This window comes from Erinaceus europaeus, chromosome 6 (assembly GCF_950295315.1).
Source record: "Erinaceus europaeus chromosome 6, mEriEur2.1, whole genome shotgun sequence".
In the NCBI taxonomy this organism is placed as follows: Eukaryota; Metazoa; Chordata; class Mammalia; order Eulipotyphla; family Erinaceidae; genus Erinaceus; species Erinaceus europaeus.
Window position 1 is genome coordinate 9716356 of NC_080167.1, and position 9795 is coordinate 9726150.

Below are 9795 nucleotides of genomic sequence, written 5' to 3' on the forward strand. Positions count from 1 at the left end.
GCCCTGCCCAACTCTTCACCTTTGGAGGCCCCATTGTCCAAGATCCCCCTCCAAAAACATGTCTTCACATGTGGTGTTCTGTGGAGTCTGTATAAAACTAACTCTTGGCATGATAATCTGTGTGTGTTTACACTGTATGTTGTGATGTTTTGACGTATGTATGATGTATGACCCATGACACCATCACTCTGTAGTTTTCTCTCCCCCTTACCAACCCTCACCCCAGTACTCAGGCAATTGATGACGGGCCCTCAGTTGTGAATTTTATATACATGGAAAAATTTATGGACATGGAAATATTCTGGGGCTGGGTGATGATGCAGTCAGTAGCATCCACATGTTACAGTACACAAGGACCCCGGTTCTAGCCCCTGGTCCCCACCAGCAAAGGGGGGAGAGTCACAGGCAGTGAAGACATGCTGCAGGTTTCCCTCTTTCTCTTTCCCCTTCTACCTCCCATCCATTCTCAAGTTCTGTCTGTATCCGTAAATAAATTAATTGCTTAATTAAAATAGTCCTTTCTCTCTTGTTTTATTTTATTTCTCTTAATTTTTATTATTGTTTTATAATGCTACATTGGCAGTTTTTATAGAAATGGAAAGATAAAGAAGCCTGGTCTTCTCTCAATCAACATTCTTAATTCTGTGTTTGTGTTGCTACATTCCTCTTTGTGGCTGAATAGAGTGTTGTGTGGATAGCTTACAACTTCTGTATCTCTTTTCTTTCATTCCTTTTCTTCTCTCTTTCCTTTTCTTCCTTTCCCTTCCATCTATCCATCTGTTTCCCTACATAATTTCTTTAGAATTGGACCTATTTGTAAAGATATTCATGGTCGGGAGTTGGCGGTAGCACAACGGGTTAAGCGCACGTGGCGCAATGTGTAAGGACCAGCATAAGGATCCCGGTTCAAGCCTCCAGCTCCCCATCGGCAGGTGAGTCACTTCACAAGTTGTGAAGCAGGTATGCAGGAGTCTTTCTTTCTCTCCTCCTTTCTGTCTTCCCCTCCTCTCTCCATTTTTCTCTGTCCTATTGACAACATCAATAACAACAATAATAATAAACACAACAATGATAAAACAACAAGGGCAACAAAAGGGAATAAATTTTTTTTAAAAAAAGATATTCATGGTGACATATCTATGTAACACTGAAATAATTTATAGTGTTTTACCATCAGACATCATTTGGGGGTCAAGGACAGGTGACACCTACAACAGTGGCCTCTCAATAAGCTGTCCCCTCTTGCCTGGGTGTGTACAGTCAACTACCATCGAGGTTGTATAATGACACTCTATGACACACACAACAAAGTTGCTCAACAATGCATTTCTCAGAAATGTTGTCATCCAACAACATATGACTGTTATGCGTCTGCCTCGAGGGGGGAAATTAAATATAGCTTGGTTTACCCACGCAATGGAATACTAGGTGGCCATTAAAAAGAATGTGGTATTTCCACATGACATCAAACTGCCACGGGCCATAATGGGGCCAGTCTCCCCAAGGGGGCCACATTCCAGAGAATCTCCAGTCCCCAAGGCTTAGAACATTGGACAGCCTAACTGAAGACTCTGAGAGAACCTCAAGGATTTAGATCATTTTCATCTTAGCAGGTACTTCCTTAAATAATTCTCCGTACTTCCTCCTTACTCCTGCCTGTTTTTTTTTCTTAATATTTTATTGATTTATTGGGTGGAGACAGAAGTCAAGAAGGAAGGGGGGGAGAGAGAGAGAGAGAGAGAGAAAGACAGACATCTGTAGTCCTACCTCATCACTTTTGAAGCTTCCCTCTGGCATATGGGGACCTGGGATTTGAACATTATAAAACTTGTGCTTAATCAGGTGTGCTATCATATGGCCCCTTGTCATTGCTTTTTGTCCTTCTATTATTTTTTTACTTGTCATCACTGTGGCTTCACTGCTCCACGATAACTTTTGTTTTACTCAAATAACAAGAAACAGAGTTAAAGATAGACAGAGAGAGAGAGAGAGAGAGAGAGAGAGAGAGAGAGGACATCAAAAGCTCCCTTAACTATAGTGGGGGCCAGTCTTGAACCAATCTTCATGTCTCTACTTTTGGTTTGCTATCTGCTACCCCAGAAGCTTCACATTCTTCTAGAAGCAAACCAAAGTGCCCAGTCTGTTTTTATCCCCCCCTCCCCCCCGCAAGTCCTAGGAGAACCAACAAAAGGCTAGAGATTAGACCAGCATGTGTAGAATTCTCTTTAAGATTGACTTTTTTGGGGGGGGGCAGCAAGAGCACTTCTTTGGGTAGTGCATTTGTTTTGTCACATGCAAGCCCCATTTCCAGTCCGGCTCCTATTATACTGAAGTAAGCTTCTGTTTTGTATTCTTTTATATATATATATATTTTTTTTTCTTGCCTCGGGGTTATTGCTGGTGCTTGGGGCCTGCACTAAGAATTCACTGTTCCTGGAGGCTATTTTTCCCCCTTTTATTACCCTTGTTGTTTATTGTTGTTATTGTTGCTGTCACTATTGTTGGATAAGACAGAAAGAAATAAAGAGCAGGCAGGAAGACAGAGAGGGGGAGAGAAAAACAGACACCTGCAGACCTGCTTCACCACTTGTGAAGCGACCCCCCCTGCAGGTGGGGAGCCGGGGCTCGAACCAGGATCCTTTCCTTTGTGTTCTTTTTCTTTGTCTCTCTATCTCTGTCTTTCTAGCTGAAAGAAAGGGAAAAAAGAGTTAGCCTAAAGTAGTGAAGCCCTTGTGATGAAGTAACAAATGTATTTGTTTTACCAGAGAGAGGAAGAGAAAGAACCAGCCAGATGCTTCAAGCATGCAAGTCCTGCACCCCACCACTGAACTAACTCTCTGGCCACTAGAATCCTCTTTAAAAGAAAAGAGTTAAGGGGGACTGGGCATAAACACTTAGTACTATTTTTATCTCTGTTTTTTTTTTTCTTGGATGTGGATGATGCCTATGAAACATTGTTGAGTTAAAATAAAAAGCCACTGGGGGTCGGGCGGTGGCGCAGTGGGTTAAGCGCATGTGGCACAAAGCGCAGGGACCGGCGTAAGGATCCCGGTTCGAGCCCCCGGCTCCCCACCTGCAGGGGAGTCACTTCACAGGCGGTGAAGCAGGTCTGCAGGTGTCTATCTTTCTCTCCCCCTCTCTGTCTTCCCCTCCTCTCTCCATTTCTCTCTGTCCTATCCAACAACGAATTGCGTCAACAAGGGCAATAATAATAACCACAACGAAGCTACAACAAGGGCAACGAAAGGGGGGGAAAATGGCTTCCAGGAGCAGTGGATTCATGGTGAGAGGCACTGAGCCCAGCAATAACCCTGGAGGAGGAAAAAATTAAAAAATTAAAAAAAATAAAAAGCCACAAAATACTCATCACACTCATCATAGCTCCCTTGCATGTGTCCTCTCTAGTAGATGATGTAATCCCCAAGCTCAGAGGCCGTCCCTGTTTTGTCCCCTGTATCTCTGGTGCCTGGCCCATGGAGGTCTCCTTTAAATGTATGTTAGCTCTTACTGCTTACTCAGACAATAGCAAGTGTGTTAGCAGTAAATACCACTGACTCATCAAATCGTAGATCGTTTTCACTTGCTCATCAGAATCCTCTATTGTTGGAAATTTTTACAAGGAGCATGTGCTTCTTTTCCTTTCTCTCTGACTTTATCTCATTTCTTCAACTTGGGCTGGCGGGGGCATCATTTGATAATCAGATAAAGCAACATGCTTTGAAACTTTCATTTTAGAGTCATATGGTCTTGTGGGAACTTACGGTATTTCCTCCCGGTAAGGAGTGGGATTCTGGGCACCAGTTCATTAACGTCCATGAAATAATACTGTGGTGTGGTGAGGAAACCCAGGCATCACAGAGTCAAGCCAAGCCTTCAAGTTAGCAGGACCCACATGTTTGCAGGGCACACAGTCACCCAGTCAAGCTGGTCTCCAGCCTCCCTGACTGACAGGATCCAGTCTTGGGACCTAGGAGTGGTGTGTGTGTGTGTGTGTGTGTGTGTGTGTGTGTGTGTGTGTGTGTGTGGAGAGAGAGAGAGAGAGAGAGAGAGAGAGAGAGAGAGAGGGAAAGTAAGAGACCACAGCATTGACCACACTGATTCACTCAGTGTGGAGGTAGTCGGTCTTTTTAAAATTTTTTTTAATATTTATTTATTTTCCCTTTTGTTGTCCTTGTTTTTCATCGTTGTAGTAGTTATTACTGTTGTTGTTATTAATGTTGTTGTTAGATAGGACAGAGAGAAATGGAGAGAGGAGGGGAAGACAGAGAGGGAGAGAGAAAGATAAGACACCTGCAGACCTGCCTCACCACCTGTGAAGTGACTCCCCTGCAGGTGGGGAGCCGGGGGCTGGAACCGGGATCCTTATGCCAGTCCTTGTGCTTTGCACCACCTGTGCTTAACCCGTTGTGCTACTGCCTGACTCCCAGGTGGTCAGTCTTGAACCCAGGCCATGCACACAGCAAAGGAGCACATTATCCCAGTGAGTTATTTCACTGGCTCAGCTGTGTCATTCTTGACTCGTGGCGAGCATTCTCATGTGTCTGACATTATTGGGTGGAAAGGAAAACCATCCACTCATAGCTGGTAGCATGTCCAAAAGTGCCCCCCTTGGCTTGTTTCTGGTATGTATATATGTATGTATGCATGCATGTATGTATGCATGTATGTATGTATGTATGTATGTATCTGTCTGTCTACCTATCTACTATCATCTCTATATGCATTCACCAGTATATCCATCTACCTATCCTTCCACCTATCTGTCTTATCTCTCCATTCACTCATCCGCCCATCAAAACACCTACTTATCTATCCCCTACCTCTCCATTTATTCATTTATCCTCCCACCCACTGATACATACGTACATCCACTCACACATCTGTACACTCATAGCTACTACTGTCATCTATTGTCTATATTTATCCATATACATTTCTCCTCTGATAATTCTTTATCTATCCACTGATGCCAATAAGTCCAACAGATATTAGTTTCCGCCTATATCCGAAAAACAAAAGACACAGACTAATAGTAAATGTGACCTTCTTTCAAGAACCTATCAGTTACTAAGCACAGTGTAAAGAAATTGGAAAGTCAGCACACAGCCTGACACATACAAGTGTGGTGGGAGAAAACATTATTTTGGGTTCCTTCTTTTGTTAGTGGTTGTAATTACAGATCTTTGCTCCTGCTTCAATAAAACCTCATTCACTCACGACAATTGGTATGAAGGGCAGGTTAAAAGATCCGTTTGCATTAAAGTGACTGTTTTGAATCCTTAAGCAAAATGAACCTTTATTTCTTCTGAGTACAGAGGAGAGTTTGACAAAGAAAGAGCTCCCAAGTAGCATTTACTTCTGCGATAATCAACATTTCCAACTCATCTGGACTTGGCAGGAATTTATCTGGGCAAGAGTGAGGTGCTAAAAGCTTCAGAACAGTTTATTCTTCTTAAAGACGAGACGCAGGCCTTGCACGATCTTCTTCACATGATTTCTTTGGCAAATCAGTCTTCCCAGGTAGCCCAAAGGTAAACTGCAGACTAGGCCAGGTTGAATTATAACAGATTCCATTATTAGTACAGTTCAAATTAATGAGATTTGCCTTTACTTGGGTTTCAAAAGAGACTCAAAGCCACTTAGTAACCTGAGACCTCTTGTGAATCTCATTACTCCAGGAGTTTGTAAAACACAGTTTGGTCTTTGGTTACCATAGGAAATTGCAAAGGCCCTGGTGACTGTATTCCCTTTTGGGTCCAGGTTTTATGCTGGGTGATTCATTTAAGCTTTGATGATTTTTTAATTTAAAAAATTCCCCACCAAGGCTGCAAAAAAAAAATGCTATCAGCACACGGTGAACACATGAAAGGGGTACTGACCTGAGCAGTTTATCGTCTGAGTTCTAAGCCAAGAGAGGAAGAAAGAAAGAAAGAAAGAAAGAAAGAAAGAAAGAAAGAAAGAAAGAAAGAAAGAAAGAGAAAACGGGGGGAGGGAGCAATGAAAAGTAAACAAAACTTCTAAACTTTACAACATTTCTCTTTAAGCCCTCAGTGGCCACAGAGGCAAAAGGTGTTCCTTGTGTATTATGTCGGGTAAGTTCCTAAATGAACTTGGATCTATCCCAAGGACCAAACAAACAAAAAATTAATCCATGGACTGTGTAACCCTTAGAATGCATTTTCCCCCCTTTCATTTTGTTTAGTCACTTTTATAGTCCTTTTCTTTCTTTCAAAGTAATACAGATTTGATTGCTTCTTCGTGAAATTTGAATGTCAAGACTGTGTCTAATTTCTATGTTATGAAGAAATCTGGAAACTATACAAAGGAATGAATTGAGATGCAGAGTCAAATAAAATCTGTAATGTGATAACTCTATCAAGTCTGCCTGGAAAGAGACTGTATTTCAATTAGATCTTGAGACAAGTTCTTGCATAAACTGACAGCCCTGGATTGACAGTGTTCATCTTCCCAGAAAACACAATTTACAAGGACGAGTAGCAAAGTGGGGTTCTGTGTTCCAAAGGCATGCGTGTGCACGTGTGTGTGTGTGGGGGGGGGGCGTCCTGTCTGCCTCACCCCAGTCAGAACCCAGGAATCATAGAGCAGACAAACTTCCCTTGTGGTATTACATTAGGAATTGCAAACATATTAAAAAATTCTCACCCCTCAAAAAAAAGTATTTAAAATTTTTTCAAGTAATAATCACATTAGTTAGCATTTAAACAGTATTTTACATCTTCAAAGCCCTCCATAAACATAGCTTCCAATTCTCCAGGCGTGCAGTGAGTGGTCTTTGATGTTGAGAAGAGCTCCATGCACAGTGGGGAAGGCAGCGCTATAGCCGCATGAACTGGGTCCAATTAGCTAATTGTAACACTTTCCTTTCTTCCCCTTGTTCTGTTCATTCTTTTTAATTTTTTTTTTCTCTTCAACTACCTTTTGTTGTTCTCCTTTGGAACCATCACTAGGGTCACCCACTTGGGCCTTCCAGCAGTCCCAAACAAACCAGCCACAAAACCCCATATGCATTCTTGTCCCCAGATCTCAGCAAAAAAAAAAAAAAAAAAAAAAAAGTCTGACAACCCATATATTCAATTTCCACGATTTGTTAATGGTGTACTTTTCCTTATATGCCAATCCTATGTTTTATCCATGGTGGATTGGATTGGGCCTTAAGTTTGTTTATAGATAGAAGCAGAGAGGCAGTGAATGATAGTGTGAAAGAGACCAGAGCACCACAGTGTTCTTCAATGCAGTGAGGGCTAGGCTCGTACCTGGATCATGCAGGCGGCAAGCAGCGAGCTATCCAAGTGAGCTATTTCACTGGCCTTGAGGCTCTTGATTCTTCTTGGCAAAACAAGAAGTCAGTGCTTCTTTGTCAGTCTCCACCATTCTTTCTGGAGATCTGTGTCTGATCTGAAAGTGGGAAGCACTGGTCTGGCTGACCCAGCCCAGCAAATCTAGTTTCAAGAATGTGGCTGGAAGAACAACTCGTACGGTTGCACAAAGAAACAGGCAGGCCTGTTGGTGCCACTTATAAAAGTAGAGAGAGTTAAGGATCCACAGCGAGGGGCAGCGGGGTGTGGGGTGGGGAAGTGAGAGCCCCCTAGGCAGAAGGTAGAGGCCTGTCACTGGCGGACTCATGACATGAACCTCCCTCCGAGTTCTCCCATAGAGAAGGATGCACAGGACCGTTTTACCTCACACTCATTTCTTGAGCATCTAGTAGGTTTCCAGCACGACTATATACAAAGGTGGCTATGGTGGACAAAGGCCTTCATGGGAGTTTCATTGAAATGGGAGAGCTGTTTTCTCCTACTCTCTGTTAATGTTTCTCTGTCTCTGTCTTTCATATACATACATCTCAGATCACAGGAGATTTTTAACACTAGAAATCAAAAGGTAAAGCGCATAGAAAAGGGACTTTGGAAACAGTGTGGTGGTTTTATATAAAGTGAAATATAAGGGTCGGTTGTTGGTGTACCTAGTAGAGTGAGTATGTCACCATGCATGAGGGCACAGGTTCAAGCCCCTGGTCCCTACTCGCAGGAAGAAGCTACATGAGCTAGGAAGCAGTGATACAGGTGTCTCTTCTCTTTTTTTCTCTCTCTCTCTTTTCTTCTCTCCCATCCTTCCTCTCTCTGTCTCTCACCTTCTATCAAAAAGAAGACAAAAAGGAAGAGAAAGGAGAAAGAAATAATTGTCACCAGAAACAGTAGAGGGTTCAGGCATTAAGTCCCAGTGATAACCCTACTGGCAAATGAATAGATAAGTAAGTGAAATGTATATGTATATATATTTACTATATGGTCCAGCAATTGCAATCCTGTGTAGTCACCCCAGAGAAATACAACTTACATTCACGTCAAAAAGTACAGGTAAATGTTTGTAGTGACTTCATTTGTGGAAGCAACTCTAATGTCCCTAAGCTAGTGAATGAATAAACAAATTGCTATGTGTCTGTCAGTGGAGTATTATACAGCAGTAAAAAGGAATGAACCACTGGTTCCTGAAGCCACATGGTTGAGCCTAGCTGTGCTGTGCTGTGCTAAGTAAAAGAAGTCAGATGCAAGGGCTCAGGACTCTATAAATCCATTTATGGGAGTCGGGTGGTAGCTCAGTAGGATAAGTGCAAGTGGCACAAAATGCAAAGACCGGCATAAGGATCCCGGTTTGAGCCCCCGGCTCCCCACCTGCAGGGGAGTCACTTCACAGGCAGTGAAGCAGGTCTGCCGGTGTCTCTCTTTCTCTTCCCCTCTCTGTCTTCCCCTCCTCTCTCTAATTTCTCTCTGTCCTATCCAACAGCAATGACATCAATAACAACAACAATAATAACTACAATAACAATAAAACAAGGGCAACAGAAGGGAATAAATAAAAAAATTTTTTTAATCCAATTATATGGCATTCTGGAAAAGGCAAAGTATAGAGGCAAAGAACCGATTATTCATAGCCAGAAGCTAAAGGAAAAAAAAAAAAAAGGAGTTGACTACAAATGGACGTGAGGGAGTTTGGGAAGGTGCTAGAACTGAACTAAGTCTTCTCTGAGGTGAAGCTTACATGGTGTAGACGCTTTGTTAAAACTCATGGAATTCAGTGGGGTAGGTGCACTTAGTAGAGCACACATGTTACAATGTATAAGGACCTGGGTTCAAGCCTCCAGTCTCCACTTGCAGGGGGAAAGCTTCATAAGTGGTGAGTCAGTGCTTCAGGTCTCTCTCTGTCTCTCTCCCTCTCTAACTCCCCCTTCCTTGTCAATTTATACTGTCTCTATCTGATACATAAATCAATTAAGTATATTTTTAATTTGGCAAAAAAAAAAAACAAGAAAAAAAAATTCGTGGAACTTGCCTTGGGGAGACAGCACAATGGTTATACAAACAACTTTGATGCCTGAGATTCTGAAGTCCCACGTTCAATCCCCAATACTACCATAAGCCAGAGTTCAGCAGTGCTGTGATAAAAAACAAATAAATAAATATTTTTTTAAACATAATGGAACCCCATGTGAAAACCAGTGAGTATGTAAATATGTAAATTTGTAAATACACATTCAACCTGACTAAAAGGAAAAAAAAAATCAGGGTGCAAAAGCTTATGTGATCCAATCCAATTTTATCAGTAATAAGAATAATGCTATATATTAGAATTCATTTGGGGAAGGAAAAAGAAAACTGGATGTATACATTGATCTCTGCCCAATCTGCTGTGTTAATAGCACATTTTCTGTGTGGGGTGAAGAGGTATTTTCTTTTCTAAACAACACTCTTCTTCAATATTTGAATCTTTCATAGG

The 9795-nt window shown here is 42.1% G+C and overlaps 1 long non-coding RNA gene across 1 annotated transcript; it reads left to right on the top strand.

Moving 5' to 3' along the window:
* Nucleotides 1-1476: 1476 nt before the first annotated feature.
* LOC132539084 (uncharacterized) lies at nucleotides 1477-2979 on the top strand. The gene is made up of 2 exons (XR_009550387.1): nucleotides 1477-1613; nucleotides 2766-2979. It is a non-coding gene; the product is annotated as an uncharacterized LOC132539084 (long non-coding RNA).
* The last annotated feature ends 6816 nt before the right edge of the window (nucleotides 2980-9795 follow it).